General features: G+C 50.6%; 1 long non-coding RNA gene across 1 annotated transcript in view; it reads right to left on the reverse strand.

Moving 5' to 3' along the window:
• Positions 1–255, reverse strand: part of LOC142008411 (uncharacterized) — a 36,552-nt gene extending 36,297 nt beyond the window's left edge. The window contains exon 1 of the long non-coding RNA XR_012644133.1: positions 169–255. This is a non-coding gene — a long non-coding RNA (uncharacterized LOC142008411). The remainder of the gene's footprint in view (positions 1–168) is intronic.
• Positions 256–19,795: the final 19,540 nt, after the last annotated feature.

Consider the following 19,795-nt stretch of genomic DNA (forward strand, 5'->3'; position numbering starts at 1 on the left):
TCAGCACACGGTGTTTCAATTCCAACCTAATCAGCTTCCAACTGCCTCCCTGCCTGAGCACAGAGCCTTTCAAAACAAACAAACTCAGCTCAGCACTCCAAACAAACTCCAAACTCCAAACAAACAAACACACAAGCCCAAAACCTCCAAATATAAGCAGCCACTTACCCCAAGGTGCTTTAGTTTGCTCCTTCCTTCTCCTCCTCCAGGAGAGCCTCTCAAAACTCCCTCCTGTTAGCACGCACCCTGTTTGCGAGCACCCGGTCGCAAAGCTCCCTAGTCACTTACTAGCAGGGTTTAAGTGCTCGGCCTCACTGATAGCTCCTCCCTCTGCCTACAGCTCAGCCAATCAGCACACGGTGTTTCAATTCCAACCTAATCAGCTTCCAACTGCCTGCCTGCCTGAGCACACGGCCTTTCAAACAAACCAACACTCAGCTCAGCACTCCAAACTCCAAACAAACGAACTCCAAACTCCAAACAAACAAACACACAAGCCCAAAACCTCCAAATATAGCAGCCACTTACCCCAAGGTGCTTTAGTTTGCTCCTTCCTTCTCCTCCTCCAGGAGAGCCTCTCAAAACTCCCTCCTGTTAGCACGCACCCCGGTCGCAAACCTCCCTGGTCGCTTACTAGCAGGGTTTAAGTGCTCGGCCTCCCTGATAGCTCCTCCCTCTGCCTCCAGCTCAGCCAATCAGTACACGGTGTTTCAATTCCAACCTAATCAGCTTCCAACTGCCTGCCTGCCTGAGCACACGGCCTTTCAAACAAACCAACACTCAGCTCAGCACTCCAAACTAGCAAACAAACTCCAAACAAACTCCAAACTCCAAACAAACAAACACACAAGCCCAAAACCTCCAAATATAGCAGCCACTTACCCCAAGGTGCTTTAGTTTGCTCCTTCCTTCTCCTCCTCCAGGAGAGCCTCTCAAAACTCCCTCCTGTTAGCACGCACCCTGGTCACAAGCACCCGGTCGCAAAGCAATGGGGAGAGACTTACCAGGTCCTAGCAGAACTGCTCCACACCAAGGGGCTGGAGAGTTTCTCATGTCATTCCCCCAGAGAGGCTCTGTCTGCCTCTGAAATCCCATCACCTGAGGTAAAAATAGCATATGCTAGGAATGCCAGGGGAGCCTCTCTGGTCTGGCATGCCCTGGGCTGGCCATATCTGGGGCCTGGCATGAATTCCGTGAGCTTGATGACCACGTATCACAGGCGTGGCCAAGTTTGCCACTGTTCATTTCCAACCACCAGTCCTGGCTCAGTGTTCTGTGCTGTTAGTTAGCGGTACGTCACCCCTCAAGGTGTGCTGAGAGCCGAGCAAGCCACGGAAGGGCCGGTCCTGCTGCTGAGCACCACCATGGCTTTTATGCTTTTGCGGCTAGTGCTGGTGGAGAAAAATGGTGAAAGGACATGGATGCTCTCTTAGGAAGAGAGCTGGCAAGCCATGGCAGGGTGCAGGCTTACACAAGGACCAGAGGTGAACGGTGCAGGGATTGCAGAGGGGGCGCTGGCCACCTGCCCTGGATTTGCCCATTCCAAATCCCATCCCTTCCCTGCTCATGCCCCTCCCCCACCCATTCATGCTCTGCCTGTCCTTGCCCTTCCCCTGCTGCCTCTGGTGTGTGCAGGGCTGATGTCCCCCTGCCCTCCTGGAGCAGTGTGGCCTGGGAGCGCTCTTCCATTGCACCACTCCAGGGAAGGGCCCCTGAACCCCTCAGTAGCAGCATGCTCAAGGGTGTGGATTCTTTCACACCCCTGGGCCATATAGTTCTACTACTAAAGATTTCTAGTCTGGACTCAAGAGACTTCAGCAGGTCATCAAGTTCAGCCCCGTCTGGAGTAGGCTCAAAAGGACATTGGAGATGCTGGGAACGGACCCCAAGGCCTCTTACATGCCAAGAAAGCACTCTACCACTGAGCTACATCCCCTCAGCCTCTACCTATTTGCTCTTAGCCTCTGCTGACAACAAACAGCCCCCTTCCCCAGGATAATACAATTTACACAGGAATCTGCGGCACACATAAGTATCATAAAAATGTTACAAACATTCCCACTTCTTCGCAATACCTCCCTTCCTTTGGCAGTTTGTTCAGATGGGTGAAGTTCCCTGTATCAATCACACTTTTAGTTTCTCCAAAGAATGAAATCTGGGTGGTATGATGAGATCTAATTTCCATAACACCGTATTGATTGGCACTCCTTTTATTCTGATCCTCTAATTCAAAATCGATTGAATCCCAGGTCAGCTTGTCTATTCTTTTTCACATGATAAATATCAGGCTATCCGTGACTTGATAGTGTCATCTCATCTGTCCCTTAGCAACTGAGGCCATCTCTGGTATTTCCCCTCCACTTACTTGAAATGTACATGACAAACCTTAGAAGCTACAAGAAATGCACTGAAAGTGTTGCAGACACCCTGACATGATCAGCCAATGTAGGTTATAATCTTCACTAAGGTTATGTTCACACTGTGGCCCTAACTCAAAATAAGAAAGAAAATTTGCATTACGCAAACTGTGTATCTTACTTTGGGTTAATCTCAAAATAGGGTATTTCAGGTTTTGGTGCCGTCTACACAGCGCCAAATTTCAAAATACAGTGTTATTTTGAGGCGTCTCTTCCCCCTCCTGCAACGAGGGGTAGAGGGATGCCAAAATAGCATGCCTGGTATTTTGAAAAATATTTTGAAATACCAGGCACATATCCTAGATGTGGAGTTACAATTTTGGGATACCTCAGTATCCCAAAATAGATCTGCAGTGTAAACATAGGCTAATTGAGCTCTTATTGCCAAGGGTGACCCAAAGGGAAAATGGGACACTGGGCTGGCCTGAGGCTCTGGCCCCCCCACCGGTGTTCTCTCTAATTTTTTTCTATCCATGGGCAGAATAAATTTTGTTATGTGCACGAAGGCATGTGCTGATGTGCACCGCCAGTAGAAACATACGCTGCCTAGTGTGGGTGGGCTAGGGGCTCTCGGCTAACCAGCTGGGCAGCCCTTGAATCTCTCCTGGGTGCCCGCCCAAGTGCTCAGCTCACAGGGAGCACTGCTCCCCACTGTGTGAGCCCACACGCTCCCCACCCCACCCACAGCCCTACTGTGTGGGGCTGTCCTTGGATTTCCTCTCCGCCTGCATAAACAGCAAGCTTGAGACCTGCTGCCCCCTGCTTATACAGGGCCACTCTCCTGAGCCCCCTCCCCAAGCAGGGCTAGCATTTCCACTGCCCCGTCCTTCTGCAGGTTCCTTCATGCCACGCGAGAGGTTGCCGCCCAGGCCTTTGTCCAGTTTGCACTTGCCCACTGAAGATCAGTCAGTACCAGCACATAGGACAAATGCCCAAAAAGAAAAGGGTCTGTCCCAACCTAAGCAGGATGTCCGGTCCCCACTCCGAAACATCCCCGGGAATCGAGGCCAGCAGATGAGTTATGCGTCTTGTCACTGCCTCTTTCCGCAGGGTACAGTTGACACAATTCCCAATGGTAAAAAAAAAAGAAAGAAAATACAAGAATATCAAATATCAAAAACCAAATAACAAAAAAAAACCCACCAACGCAGGGTACTTAACCATCCAGGCTGTGGCCACACTAGCAGCTCATTTCGAAAATTATTTCGAAGCGAGAGGCAGTTTCAAAACGAGCAGGAGAGCGACTACATGGCAATCGCTCTTTTCAAAATTAATTTCGACATTAAAAGGCGTTCATCTCAAAGTTGTTGTTCCGCTCCTGTCTCAGGAATAACACCTCCTTTTGATGTTGATTTCGAAATGAAACGTGCGTAGCCACTCCCCAGCCGCCATTTCGAAATGAAAAGTCCTCCCCAGAGCCGGTCCCTCCCACCAGCAGCCAGAGCTCTACGGCTGTCAGCTGCGCGTGACTTAGAGCTGCAGGCACACAGAAACCCCGTGCAGGAGGCTGAGTGTGTGCTGGCAGAAGTAGGGGCATGAGATGGCCAGACGACACTCCCGAGCACCCCCAGAAAGTGACACCCCTCCGTGGCCGGACAGATGGCCAGCAGCCAAGACCACCAGGATCCCCGTGGAGCCAAGAGGTCCTGGTGGCAGGGGTCCCAGGGCTCTGGGCAGCCCCCAAAGAGGAGGGGGGCCCTCTGCCTGGAAGTTGAAGTCTGGGACCTGCTGGCTGTCTGGGGGGATGAGGACATCCTGCTCAAGATGGAGGGATGGAAGAGAAATGCGAACTCCTTCACTCGCCTCAGCAGCAACCTCGCTGCAAGGTGCCACCCCCTCTCGAGCCCCGACGAGGTCTGCTCCAAAGTGAAGGAGCTGCAGCAGGGCTATGCCCGAGCAAGGGACTCCGCCAGGCAATCAGGGGCAGCGCCGGCCACCTGCCCCTACTTCAGGGAGCTCCACCAGCTGCTGGAACCCAGGGAGGCTGCACCACCTGAGGAGATCCTGGACACAGTGCAGCTGGAGAGGCAGGGTGAGGAGCCCCAGCCAGGCCCCTCGATGCCCCCCCCCCCACCGCAGGCCCCAAAGTACCTGCTGGCACCGGGGACAGTGACAGCGGGAGCGAGGGACCACTGTGCATGGCCGAGCCCTCCGAGGGCCCTAGCTGGGCTACCTCCACCTGGGCCTCCCCTGAACCACCCGAGGAAACCTCAAGTAGGACTGGGCATGAGGTGCCCTGGTCATGCAGAGGAGGGGACGGTCCCCGATGCAGCCAGTACAGGTCTGGGCACACAGCCATGGGCCAGGGACCCAGGGATGGCCGTCATCACTGCCGGGGGGGGCCTGCATGGGGCTAAGGGCTGCCATGAGGGTCAGAAGCCTGGGAGGGCTGGGGCAGCCACTCTAACGGCCCCGCATTGATGGAGCCCACAGCAGACAGGCCACCCCAGAGCCCCTCACCACAAGCAGGGTGGGATGGTGGTGGAGACAAGGCCACTGGCCCACAGTACCTGGGCTCATGACTGAGGGGGCACCACCTCATGTCTCGCCTTATGTCTTCACAGCCTCAGAATCTGCCAGCCACCCCAGGCCCCTGGACGTGCCCCAGAGCCCCACAGCAGCAGAGGAGGGCGAGGGGGCGACACCTGCCCGGACTGGGTGCTGTGGTGGGAGGAGCCGCCATTGCAACTGGGCAGATGATCTGGTGGCAGCTTACCTGGCTGCATGGTGGGAGCAGAGCCTCTTGCTGCGGGAATGGCTCTCCATGGAGCGGGAGGCTGGGACTGGGTGGCCAAGTATCTCGATGCCCTGACTCAGGCCGTCGCCAACTGCCTGGCCCGGCCTCCCGCCCCATGGATGGCTTTTTCTGCAGCACCCTCCTCTGCCCCAGCCCCAGGCCCCACTTCCTCCACATCCCCTCCTCTTCCCTGCCACCCCCCTCTTCCTCAGCTCCCCACCGCTTCCCGAGGCCCCCCCCACCCTTTCTGCCTCCCTGCCCCTGCAGCTCTGCTCCCAGCCGTCATGACCCCGGCTGAGCAGTGGAAGCTGGCGAGCTGGCTGTGGCTGGGCGAGCCCTGCCCATCCGTGGCTCTCCCCGTTCCACCCCGCAAGTCTGAGCCTCTACATATCCCAGTCCAGCCCTACCTCCCTGTTCCACCTGCACCATCCCGGCCCCACTGTAGTTCCCGGACCTGGGGCGGTCACAGCTCCAGGGGCTGTTGTGGCTCCCACCCAGCCACTCTGATGGAGGATTGAGGCCCCTCCCCTCCCCATGTATATAGTTCACCCCCGCCCCGCCCCCGTAAATAGTCACAAGTTCTTTGTGTTCCAAAAATAGCAGTTGAATCTATTTAACGGTGCTATGTGTCCTGCCTTGGGTGGGGCTGGCAAGGGGTTGCTGGTGGGGCAGGGGTGAGAACAGGGGGGTGAGTTGTGTGGAGTGAGCTGGGCCAGGTTATGGGGGCCACCAGGCAAAGGTCTCCCAGAGAGCCTCCTGCACACGCACCCAGTCCCGGTGCACCTGATGACATGGGACCGCACCTGGCTGCTCATTGTGTGACACGGCCTCGGCTGCCTAGTGTGCCACAAAGAGCTCCTGCTTGCTCTCCATGAGGTTGTGGAGTGCACAGCAGGTGTCCATGACAGCGGGCATGCTGGGCAGACCTACCTCCAGGCGCATCAGGAGGTACCTGAAACGCACCTTTCAACAGCCAGATGCCTGCTCCGTGGTGTTCCTGGCCTGGTTGAGGTGGGCATTGGAGAGGTCCTGGTTCTCATTGGTGTGTCCCATGTAGGGGTGCATTAACCAGGCATGGATTGGGTAGGCAGCATTGGCAATGATGCATGGGGGCATGGTCACGTCCTCCTCCGGCAGCTCCTGTGGGGGGATGTAGGTGCTCTCTGCCATCCTATGGCTGAGCCATGAGTTCCACAGGATGTGGGCATCATGGGTCCTGCCCAGCCAGCCCAAACAGATGTCTGTGAAATCTCCTCGGGCATCCATGAGGGCTTGGAGGACGACGGAGTGGCAGCCCTTTCGATTGATGTACCGTCCCTGGCTATGTGGTGGGGCCCGGATGGCGATGTGGGTGCTGTCCAATGCACCAATGCAGTTGGGGAATCCCAGCAGTTGGAGGCCAGCCATGGCAGCGTTCATGTCTCCAAGGTGGATCAGGAAGCATGGGAGGATCCTGTTGATGGCGGTGACAACCAGTAGGGTAGAGGGCACAGGCAAGCCTTACCTCAAGGAGGATGACCCCGAAGGTGGCCTTCCACACACCAAATTGATGGGCAACCGAGTGGTTGCCGTCCGGGGTGGCCAGCTCCCACAGGGCAATGGCTACTCGTTTCTCCAGGGGGGAGCGTGGGCCGCGTGCAGGTTTCCTGGTGGCCAAGTGCTGGTGCCAGCCAATGGCACAGCTCCATGAATGTGGCCCGAGTCATCCAGAAGTTGCGGAGCCGCTGGTTGTCATTCCACTCTCTGAGGATGATGTCGTCCCACCATTCTCTGCTGGTGGGGTACTGCCAGAGGTGGCGGCAGGGCTGGAACAGGGGCTGCTCCGGATGCAGCATGGGGGGAGCCTGCAGGAGGCTGGCCACGTGTCGGGCAGCACATAGCCTCATATGGCATGTTGTCAGGATGGCCATCAGGCTGGCCATGGTGTCCAAGGTGTCCCCGTCAGTGAAGTGCTGCGGGTCCGTGGCAGGCAGTGGAGTGGTGGCTAGCCAAGGCTCCGCCGAGTGCTGTGCTGAAGGTTGCGTGTTGCAAGCAGCCCAGGTCCTCAGCATGCGCATGGGGGATATGTTTGGGAGGAGCCCTTTAAGGGGTCGGCTGGCCTGTGCTCCAGGAAGGGCTTGTTGGCCATTCGACCCTGCCCTCCCCATTTCCTGCCTCGTTATTTCGAAATGAAGCCGTGGCTGTGTCGCCGCTCCATTTCGAAACGTCTGGGAGTCTTTTCGATGTTGCGGATCGCCATATTGGTCCATGTTTCATGTGCAGTCACTTCCATAGCACTTATTTCAAAAGAGCTTCTTTTGGAAGAAGAAAACCAGTGCAGACACTGCTCTTTTGAAAGCAAACCCCATCTTCGAAAGAACCCTTCCTCCCGGGACTTAAAAACCTCTAGGGATGGAGATTCCAACACCTCTCTTGATAACGCATTCCAATGTTTCTCCACCCTTCTGGGGAAATAGATTTTCCTAATGCACTCAGCCCTTGCCTATAAGCAGAAATCGGGGAACGTTCTCTGCTCCCCTTCTCTCTGCTCCTTGTGCAGTGGGAAGAAAAGACCACTGTTGCCCCTCTCACCCTGCCAGCAGGAGCAAAGGAGCATGGGGTGGGGGCAGCAGGGGTCTTTTCTTCCTGCTGCTGCTTCTGAAGGTGGGCAGCAGCCTCCTTGCGACCACTGCTTTGGGGAGGCAGCTTGGGTTATTGGCTGGAGCCAAGGGTTATCCCATGTCTTGTGAGGTAAGACATAGCACAGGGATAGGGCTGGGGGTGAAGCCCTGGGATACCCCACGTTCTTGAGGAGGTGAGGCCATGATAGGAGGTTAGGACTAAGGGCCAGAGCCACAGGACACCCCATGTTTCATAGGGGTGGGGCAATGGTAGGAGGTTAGGAATAAGGGGAGCAGCCATTGGATTCCCTGTGGCATGTTGGAGGAGGGTTCAAGCACAGTACTAGGGCTGTGGGGCAGAGCTTTGGGATACCCTAAATCCTGGTGACCCTGAGTGCTAGATTGCCTTAATCTGTCTCTGCTGAAAAGGAATAAACCCCACCCCCCGACACACTGGGGTGTCTTTCGTGGCCAGTGTCCAGCAGTGAGCCAGCCCTGGCCCTGGCAGGTTTCTCTCCTCTCAGGCTTCTCCCCGCTTGCCCCACTACTGTTGTGACAAGCAGCTCCGGGTGCTCTCCCGAGCCAAGGACAACCCACCAAAGCGGAAGTGGGACCATTTTCATCTCACCCACCTAGCCCCGCACTGTTGGGAATGGAGGAATGGTGAAAGGCCTATTATTATTGTACGAGGCTCTGAGTGCAAACACACAGGCAGGCCAAGTCCAAAGCAGGGAATAAGACAGTCAGAGGGTTCTGGAAGTGGGAGGGAAGGATCAGAACCCTTCCAAGGGGGATGTGGGAATGGAAGGAAATGATTGTAAAGAAACCTTATCTCATTCTTGCCTGTCCCCTATTGCCATTGGGATTATGCAAATGAACCATTCAAGTAGATTTCCTTGGTAATTAAAAACTCGGCTCTTTTTAATTAAACTTTCCCTCCAGCCGGAGCATGTTTTCTTTCTTTCTTTTTTCCTGAGGGAGACTAATCCTTACTAGCCACCCCTCTTTCCCCTTCAAGGCTGCCAAGGCCCATTAACGCTGAGTTAAATTGGAACTTGCCACATAACGCCGGGTGTGTAAAATTTAAATCAAGGCTTGACAGGCAAGTAGGAACTCCAGAGATGGGGTCCGGAGAGGGGGGGCAGGGTTGGCTGTGTGGGGAGAAACCAGGGGTGGGGGTGGGAATCTGGGGGGTTACGAGACAAGAGCAGGTTAAGGAAAAAGTAAGAGGAAGAGACAATAGAAAAACACACAGGCCACTTCTGTGCTACAACATTAAGGTGAACTAATTTACGTCAGCATTCAGGTGCCCCCGTTGCTGCCTCACTTGTGTGTGTCTACACTTGGTTGCTTGTGTCAGCAGTGTGCGTTCTCACCCGAAGCGCTTGCGCTGGTCGCTCAGTCAGTGAGGAGCATTACGGAAATGTTCCTGAAAGCCAGTAACAGTCAACATGAGTGATTCTGTATCTGCACCGACACTGCATTGACCTAATTACATCATCCTCGACTTTACTCTACTCGTGGAGGTGGAATTAATTACGTTGGTGTTCATAGTAATTAATAGTAACACGACAATTAAGTGGGACAGTTACATCGGCAGGAGTGAAGCTGAAGTGTAAATATTTATTTAATTAGGTCATTGGAAGTCCAGGCCTTAAGTGGGTATTTCCAGCTGCTGGAATCAGGCTGCTGGAAGGAATTTGCTAAGCAGGTGTGAGCAGCAAAGGGTTGATTGAAAGACGTTAATCTTAGGAGACCCTAAACGTGCACAGGCTTGACCGCCTGGGGCAAGGGATAGCTCAGTGGTTTGAGCACTAAGCTGTTAAACCTGGGCTTGGGAGCCCAAACCTTAAGGGGGCTGTCAAGGGCAAATGGATTTAAAAGGAGGTGATGTCTGGTCCTGCCAAGAGGGCAGGGGACCAGACTCAGTGAAGGTCCCTTCCAGCTCTATGAGATGTGTATGTCCACCTTATTCCATTATATAACCATAGTGCTGGTCCATTAAGTACTGGATCGAACTTTCCAACATCTATGGTGGAATACCTCGTTCTGGCCATTTTTAAATCAAGCTGGATGATCTTCTAAGCAAACTGCTCTAGTTCTAGCAAGAAGTCCTGTGGCCTACATTACGCAAGTCAGACTAGCTCGTCACAATGGCCTCCTCTGCCCCTACAATCAAAGGTTTTATGGTGGGGCAGAGAGCTGAGCAACAACAGAAGAACCAGCACTCTGGTCACAACAGCTCCAATTAATTATTACAGGACAGACAGACTGTTAAGAAGAGCCGTGCCTCGGTGTTGGGCATTCAGCACTGGATACAAAGAGTCACAGGAAGAAAGGAAGGGGGCAGAAACGGATAGAGAGAAATGGTTCTTCTTTGCAAGTGTAGAGGCAGGCTGAATGTCCGTAGTCTGGCATCTTTGGGACCTGAAAGGTGCTGAACCAGCAGGTAATGTGGAGGTCTGAATACCAAGAGAGGAGAAACTGCTTTAAGCACATCCTCCCTGACTGAACTGACCTCGTCAACTCTGGCCTTCCTCTCGACTGTGACGCCCTCCTTTTCATGAGCTTGTATAATTAGACCCTCCTGGAATCTCCACTACTTGCATCTGATGAAGTGGGTCTTTGCCCATGGAAGCTTATGCTCCAAAATTTGTTGGTCTATAAGGTGCCTCAGGACTTCTCGTTTTGTGGGTACAGACTAACATGGCTACCCCTCTGATAAATGACATCACTGAAGTCCTAGGAGGGTACAAACATTTTACAATAATGTCACCCCTTTGTGACCAGCGTGGACAGCCAAAATTTGATGCCCGTGTGGTTTGTTTTAGTTAGGAGGCCAGATGGGTGCCAGAGCCAGACCTCTTGGATGGAATGAGGAGAGATTGGACAGCAGCCCTCATCTTCCTGAATGGGGGGATTCCAAAGAGGATGGAGAGAGGCTGTTCTCAGTAGTGAGGGATGGCAGAACAAGGAGCAATGGTCTCAAGTTATGGTGTGGGGGGGGGTCTAGGTCCTAGGTTGGATATTAGGGTATTTCCCCAGGAGGGCGGTGAAGCACTGGAATGCATTGCCTAGAGAGGTGGTGGAATCTCCATCCCTAGAGGGTTCTAAGTCTTGGCTTGACAAAGCTGTGGCTTTCCACTAAGACTGTGCAAAGTCCTGTTTCTCTGAGCACAGCAGGAGAGTTTCTTTGCTTCACGCTCCAAAACCCTCACAAACAGCTCTGTGCCCCAAAACGCTCTCCTGCTTAGCCTTCCCACAGCACCGTGCTGCCAGCGCTTCTGACGCTGGCACTTCTGCAAGGCCTTCTCTTGCAGCCTCCCTGCTCCTTCAGCTGTTCCTCTCACAGACGCAGAACCCTTCATGAAACAATAGCCAGAGAAACGCCTCCCCAAGGAAGTGCCTATGTTTCATTCAGCAACAGGTGTCTCTTTCTCTCTCAGGTGCCTGGCTGCTGTTGTTTCAGCGGCTGAGTTACATAAATGCAGGACAGAGGTTCCCCCCTACCCCCATCCTCCAAGTGATTCAACCCAGCCGCGATACCTTCCTTCCGTGCAGTTAACTGGTCTGGATGACTGCATTCTCTGCAAAGCCGTGCTCTCTGTCTCACAGCCAGTAACCAGCACAGAAGGAAGACATGTCAGTAACCAATTATAGGATAAAATTCTGAAGTAGGCCATGATATTTGCTAAGAACGACTGTTCCAAAAGGGAGTCTGGTAAGACTCCCCCACCCCAGCCGTCTGGGGAGGGCATCCCAGCTGGTGTAATTAAATCCCTAGGCAGCCATTTTCCAGGAAGGAACCCTGCAGGGAAGGGAATTGGGCTACAGTTAAGGGTGATTGACATGATTCTTTCACTGACTTCAGCTTTGATCTTGCATTGCCCGCTTGCTTTGATTCTGCAGAGATAACACGAATGGTCATGTCCATGTGACGATGCCAGATGAGACATCGGTGTAGTACAGACGAGATATCACTGCTTTACACATCGATGTGGGCGACTCACTCTTCAAAGGACTTGTTGTTTATAGATAAAATGTTCTGTGAACTGCGCACGGAAAGTCTTTGTAACTCCCAGATTGTTCGTTAGGTCATCTGGATTGCTCATTGATTGTTCATTGATTATGCTCATTTCCTTACTGCCTGCTCCTATTCTTTCTTCTGCCTACCAGCTCTCAAGATAACCGCTCATAACTTGATGCCTGTCAGTGCATTCTGAAACTCAACCAAGTTCAGAATCGCTCCGCCAGCTGGTTGTAATAAACCTTTGTTGCTTCACATAGAGTACCCAGACTTTATTCCAACACCAATGAAAGCTGAGCATTCCCTAAAGGACAGTCATTATTTTACATATTGTCTCCTTGCATCTGCATTGTGTTCCCTTAAGGGGGTATTTTTAGTTGCTGCTTCCGCCTTTGCAAAGGTGTGTTTCTTTGCAAAACAGAGGATCCTGTTTTAAATACTACACATTCCTCAGGTTTTTTTTAACCCACTGACTGTCGAAAGCCACATCTCATCTCTTACGTAGTTCTGTGTACGTGTGCGCTCATCTATACATGCATGCAGCCATATACATACAATTGTAATGTACAACGTTAGACTAAGCCCAGAGGAGATGGATAATTATGCAGATAATGATTCAGTCCTAGGCACGTCTTTGGTGTATTTATTTCCTCTTTGTACAGTGTATCATTTGCCTTAACTACCTGAAGAGAGGTTCCAGAGAGGATGGAGATAGGCCCTTCTCAGTGGTGATGAAAGGCAGCACAAGGGACAATGGTCTCAAGTTGTAGTGTGGGAGGTCTAGGACAGTTGTTAGGAAAAACATATTGCCAGGAGCGTGGTGAAGCACTAGAATGCATTACCGAGAGAGGTGAAGGAATCTCCATCCCAGTTAAGACCCGGCTTGACAGAGCCCTGGCTGGGATGCTTTAGTTATGGTTGGTCCTGCTCTGAGCAGGGGGCTGGACTCAATGACCTCCTGAGGTCCCTTCCAGCCCTGGGATTCTATGATTCTAATGCTAACGTGCAAACTGAAGTAGTGCACCTTAAACAAACTGCTCGCGGAGGGCACACTCACACAGTGGCTGGAAGGCATGCTTCATGGCTTGGGTAGACAGAAACAAAGGTTTTGCTGGAACTGGTGCATTAAGAAGAGCAGCCTGGCCACGGTCGAACACCCAGTGTCCGGTGTTCCCTTTAATTTTTTCCTGGCAGTGTCTTAGGCTAGAAAGCTGACTACTGCCTCACCTGTTCTTCTAGGCATGTACTGGGGTGGCTAGTCTGAGCCACCACTGTAGCCACCCTGCTGTGTTTAATGTCCTAGTACCTATGTCTACTGTACAATCACACTCCCGAGTTGCTAGAAACAGCCAGAGGGTCAAGTTACTAGTTCTTCCTTTCTCTCTGCCTTGCTTATTCCAGCTCCAGTGAGCTCCACCTCTCAAGCAATACGGAAGAGCAAACACAACACCTCCTTGCAACCTAACATTGCCCTTGGCCTTGCTGCATCCCTGGTTGCTGTATTCTGTTCCTACAGTCCAAACCTCTGGCCTCCTCCAAGAGGAGATTTTAGCAGCAGATGTGAAACTCGCCTGCAAAAATCAGAGCAGCAATGGGTAGGATTCAGCATCCTGGTTGTGGGATTTCTCCCATGACAGTTACGTATGCATACACCATGAGCATGGGAGCCAGAGTCTGGACAGGGGAGGATCCATTTCTGACTGTTTGGGGGGCAGGCAGCTGGGCTGGCAAGCCCGATGGCATTGTAAACAGAAGATCTGGGTTCTGCTAATGACTTGGAAAGTCATTTCGCTTCTTTGTGCTTGAGGCCTTGTGCTGCGTATTGAGGGGAAGGGGTGAATTTCACTCTCAGAGCAGAATTTAATCTGACCTCTCTCACAGAACCAAGTTAAAATACTCCCTTGTGTTCCTAGTTTTTTCTCCTCTCTTGATTCAATCCCACATCCTCTGTCCCCCGACTCGGATCTGCTTCCGCCTCTGTGAGAAAATAAATGGCAAAAATCATTTGTTTACAGTCAGACATCGCACTGTGGAGGTCAGGGGGTGGTGAAGGGCCCTTCCTCCTCCGCTGAACTCCGAACAGCAGCAGGCAAAGATCAAGTGAGTCAATTTTAACTCTGGATGAGCCTTCATGTGTGAGTCTGCCTCAAGATGAACAGAAACACATTTGCAGTTGCTTTAAAATCTCCCTGTACCATTAATAAACTAAAATCAATGCAGAGCACTCTGAGACTGTTTTCTCCACTTCTCTGCCAAGCACTGAAGGCAGGGTATCCCCTTGTACAGGCGGATGTATCTCCAGCACCTGGAGCGGGCAACATAATCATGTTTTCTTTAGCGAGGTCATCTCCTATTGCTCAGGATTATGGAAACCTGACCTCAGCTGTGACGAGGAGTGCAAAGGAAGGACTGGTTTAGCGCATCAGCTTGTTTTGCTTTCAAATCAGCCTTTACCTTTTAGGAATGGGTCAGGATCCTCGGCTTCTTTTTTGAACCTCACTCTCCCTTTTAGACAGGACAAACACTGAGGAACTAGTTGCAGGATTAACTGGAAAGCAAATCAAAGGCTTTGCTCTCGGGAAAAAATATTCTTTTATAGTCATGTCACTCAGCCCCTCCTGCAGGGAGATTTAGAACACAGCTTCTTGCATCTTTTCCGTGACAGCAATGCAGGAGACTGCCTGGATGCCCTCTCCCATGTGGGGGAGGGATGGGGGAGAGCCCTGCGTGGGTATCCATGGATATGCAGTGGATATCCGCAGCTATGCCGGGCTCTACAGATATAACTTCTTGGCTTGCTAGCTTCCTAGTAGATGGGCAGCTATGGAAGAGTGTGGATGTTACACACTGTAGTCTTTATGGACATATACTCACGGACCAGAATGTGCCTACCTCGAATGTGATTTATGCAAAATATTTCACGTAAGCTTGTAATCCACTGGATGTGTCTGTTCTTTGGTGTGCATGTGAAATCCACACACGTCCTGGGTGTGGCTCACCGGCCTACCTGGACCACTTACAGAAGAAAGGACTGTGTCTCCTCGGCAGCTGGGGGCTTTTAGTTCAACTGGCAGAGGTTCCTGCACTAAGCATCCCAGGTTCAAGCCCCTCTGTGGGCAGTTACACATATTCCATTCCTGTATCGGGAATTAGGACTCCTGACTCTAGGTTGATGTTGGGAAAAGCTTATTTCCAGTGCACTGGGAACACCCACACAGAAGCCAGATACAAAGCTGAATAGCCCACTAGCAAGAGACGATTGAGCTGCGGGTGGAGCTGTTTCCCTGCAGACATGGTACCAAAACATGTACATGTGTCAGTTGCTGCTGGAATCTTGAACTTAAATTTTGTACTTTTCAATGGAGATATTAGGGGCTCAAACAAAGCTTCCCACCCTAGGGAAACATAAGGCAATAGAAATAAACAGTGCAGGCCTTCAGCTGGCTTTACAGGTGGCCTCCCCACCCCAAGATACATGAAAACACCTAGAAGCAAAAGGACTGTAATAACAGAGGTGGAGAAATGCTAGACCCCATCAGCAAGGACATCCCTGGCTTGAGACGGACTTTACCCATAGTAAGAACTAGGGTGAGAAATTATGTTTTGTAATAAATTCTCCTCGTTCCTTGGACTTGTCTGGTGTGTTTTGTTATGTTTTGCTTAGTAACTTTGCCCTGTCTGCTGTCATTTGCAACCACTTACATCTCCTCTTTTATACTTACTAAAGTCACTTTTGTTTATTATTAAACCCGTGTAAGTAATTGTTACCTGGGTGGGGGACAACAGCTGTACATATTACTGTTTCATTGATAAAGGGGGTGAACATGTCATGAGCTTGTGCTGCGTAAAACTTTTATGTGGAGTAAGATGGATTTATCTGGAGTTTGGTCCCACTGGGGCAGTACCAAGTCCCTGTGACTGAGCCCTCCCAGGGCTGAAATGTTCTCAGACTCTGTGCTGTGGGCTGTGATCCCAACTCTGGGATTTTACTGGGTACTGAGTGTTTGGCTCAGCAGGACAAGGTGGGTTGCCCCAGAGAGCAGGTAGGAGGGTTCAGAGATATTTTCAGCACATCGAGGGAGTGTCAGGGGGATCCCTGTGACTGAGCCATCACATGGGGCACCCTGAGAGCTACACATACTGGGAGCTGGCTGTCTTGGGAGTCCTGGGAGAAAGATGGCTAAACCACCTGCCTAGAGAGTCAGTCACGCAGAAGCTGGCCACCCAGCTCCTTGAGTTGGGGCCAGCTGGGGTGCCAGTAGCCAGGGACCCTAGCTGGGTGGGGAGCCAGAGAGCCTGCCAGCCCACTTAGTAGGCAGCTGATTGGCTGGCAGAAAACGAGCTAGCCTGTGCCCTTGCCTGGCTTGTGTTGAAATTCTTGACAGAACTGACACATTCCCACAGAACATTTAACTTCATTCATCAGGAGTTTCACTGGGCCAGAGAGCGAGACAGAGAGAGGTCCTGCTCCAATGAATATTTACATATGTCATGCAAAACAGGCCAGCTTTAAGAGGGGCCACTGAAAGAGAGAGGAGGGAATTCACCTAGGGGGCTGGAGAGCCAGGTTTAAATCCAGGTTCTGCACCAAGCAGAGAAGGAAGTTGCTGAGTCAGAGTCCTAGCTACAGTAAACCCTCAACATAAGCAGCTTCAAATTGCGCATAGCTGTTCTCCTGTGATTTAAGCACAACTTGGCGCTGCTCTGCGGTTTTTAGCCTGCCTAGATGCCCACAGCTGCAGGCAACTAAGCAAGCTACGAATCCCTTCTCCCTGCCTCCCTCCAGCTGTGCGGCTGTCAGCCTAACAGCTGTGTGGCTGGGGGAAGGGAGGGAGAAGCAGCCAGGAAACTGACCATCTCAGGTGGGCTGGTCAGTTTCCCAGCTCCTGCAAGTCCAGGGGAGCCAGGAACCAGGCTGGATCCTGGTTTCTGTCTCCTGCCACCCTGCATGAAAATTTGAGTTATGAGGGGGTTGCGTTGCATAAATCAAGGGTTTACTGTATTGGGCTGCTGTGGGTTGAGGGACATGGCAGCCACCTCCTGCTGCTTTGTAAGAAAGAGTTGGCCTGGCTTAGCCACCTCTGCTGTCCTAGTCATAAGAGGAGAGGGTCCACAACTGGGAATCCCAAGAGGAGTTGGGTGCCAGAGATGCTGAGGAGGACAGGGCTTAGGGCCTGCACTCATCCTGCCAGCCTTTTGACATTGCCTCATTTAGGTGGGTCCCCAATGAGCAGGTTAACTTTTGCAAATCTCTTTCTTCTGTGCCATCCTCTGCTCAATCACTGTGTAAGGAATTTCAGCAGCAAATACAGGGGTGTGGATCCTGGAAACTGACAGGGTACTTATGCTATATCTAAATTATGTCATTATTTTGCAATAACTCTGTAGTGTAGACATAGCTTTAGACTGCAAGGTTTAGCCTAAATCCCAGTTGTGACTCCAGCTTAGCTGAAAGAGAGTAAGTGACTTGACCGAGGCCACTCAAGAAACCTGTGACAAAGCTGGGAATAGCTCTGAGGTTTCCCAATTACCAAGCCAGCACCCTAACCACTGGGCCATGCTTTCTCAAGAATGCTCCTTCTTTTTCTTCTAATAGTTTAGAAAACTGTTTCTGCTGTAACTTTGGTTTTGTGGGTGAACATGTGTTCTTGTTAAACAACAAGAGACCTGTGGCACCTTATAGACTAACAGATATTTTAGAGCATAAGCTTTCATGGGCAAAGACCCGCTTTGTCAGATGTATGAATGGGGGTCCCAGAGGAGGGTCTAAGATCTCATCAGCTGGATGTTTTTCATCCTATTCAGCTGAATTGCCATTATTTCAATTTCATCCAGTTACTCCAGGTTATACATTTTTTCTCAAAAAATAGAAATGGAAAGAATTTCTACTAATGACTCTTTTCTTGTTCCCCAGGGGAAAAAACAAACAGATGGGATTTATTTTTAATCATTAAAATGCTATTGAATTGTCATAACAAATAAAAGCATTGTATCTACACACTGTAGCAACAAAATGCAGAAATTACATCTCCCAAGTGAAACAGCAGCATATCAAGCCCTGACGTGTTGGGTTATAATGCAACCACATTTCCTAAATTACGGAGTATTAAAGGGGCTTTTAAGAGTCTGGACTGGACTGGATATTTGAGTCTGTAAAAAGAGCAAGGAAAGGGGGGAGAATCAAGAATCCTTGTGATAGTCAATGCTAAATAATGATGTTACAGTAGAAATTGACGAGTTTTGCCTCATGTCACATAGAAATTGACGAGTTTTGCCCTTTCTGCAGGTGGCAAAGGTGAGGCATAGACTAAAACCGAAAATTTGCTGCCATTTATATCAGTGGTAAAATTCACATAGAACCGAGCAAGATCAGATCCTCAAGTGACTTGCCCATGCTCAGAGTGGACTAGACATGACGAGGGAAGTGGGGGTGTTTCAGTTCAAGGACTAAGCTGAAAAATCTGTGAGGAAAAATTGAGTTGATTCACATCAAGAGATTTTTTTTTTGTATTAAAAGTATGTCAGAGGATGGAAAAAAAGCCTGAAGAAATTAAATTGGTTTGATTTGACAAAAACATTTTTGGTCAATCCAAAAAGAAATGTTTTCTGTGTTTGGGTATGGTTGTTTTCAGGGTCTTTTTTTCCACCTTAAAAATTTTGTCCACATTTGGAAATGGAATCCAATTTCAAAAGTAAAAGCCACGGTGAAATCTTTTAAAAATTCTGTACAGCCAGCATCTCAAAATGGAAAAGGTGAAATGAAAAAAAAAAAAAAGGGGAGGGTTTTTTTTTTTAAAGGTCAAAATTAGTCATTGAAATTAACCTAAATGTGCAAGTAGTTTCAGAGTCCCTCCAAATGTGTTTTTTGGGAAAATATCCTATTTCCTGCAGGAAAAAAAGATACACTTAGTTTTCCAAAGCTGGGGCTAGAACCAAGAGTATTTCATCCTCCAAAGCAGAGAGGGCTCTTGAGAAGCAGATGACTGGTGCCACCATACACCTGCTTTTTTTGCTCTCTTGGTCCTATCAAGCTCACTGATTATGTCTACACTAGAGATCCGCCAGCCAGGGCACTTTGGAAGGAACGAGGAGGAAGAAGGAAATAATGACCAGAATATCAGCTGATAGGAATAAGGAGATTTCGATGTTTGCAGGGTCCTTTTGAAAAGAACCCCTGGGTAGACAAGCCACACGCGAGCAAAATGTGGCACATTTGAAGTTCTGCATCTGGTGGCATGCTAATGAGGCGCTGAATATTCATTTCAGCGCCTCAGTAGTATTCTTTGAGTTGACCATTAACATGGCTATTTTGAAGTTTTTCCTGAGTGTAGACATGGCCTATATCATCTCCCCAGTCTCTGTGGGGTCTACCTCTCCTGTTCAAACCATCCATTATGCTGAATACCAGGGTCTTGATTTTCCATTCGCCACTCATGCTGCAGATATGCCTGAATAGCTGTAACTTGCATTGTATAACCTGCTGCAGCAGGTTCTTTCGGCTGTATCTTCCTATATAATTCCTCACTGGTGCCCTTCTGCATCCACCCTATTCTCAGGCTCTTTCTGTAATAACTCCTCTTGAATGCCAATATTCGTCTCTACAGATTCCCCACTCTGAGCAATTGCCAGTCTGCCTGTTGTCCATTCTAGTGTTGCCTTCACCCAATTCCCAGAGATTCATCATAAGGCAGTGATGTAGGAGCCTAATGGGACTCCTCTGACTGCACTGTACCTACGCTGGCACTAAACCAGTTCTGCTTGAACCCGTGCTCAGAGTTGCCAATAGCAAGTCTAACTCGCACTGCTCGTGGAACAGAGATATGCTGTTTGCAATACTTTTCTGCGTGTCACTGGTACACCTCCTGGTGTGGAACTCTGTCCACTGAGCCTACCCCATGATTAATGACCCTACTACAGGTTGAATCTGTCTCAGACAGAACCCTGGGGACCTGAGTGGTGCCAGATGAGAGTTTGTTGCACCACAGGAGGCCAATATTGTTTAGCAGCATTTCCT

This window comes from Carettochelys insculpta, chromosome 2 (genome assembly GCF_033958435.1).
Source record: "Carettochelys insculpta isolate YL-2023 chromosome 2, ASM3395843v1, whole genome shotgun sequence".
NCBI classification, from domain to species: Eukaryota; Metazoa; Chordata; order Testudines; family Carettochelyidae; genus Carettochelys; species Carettochelys insculpta.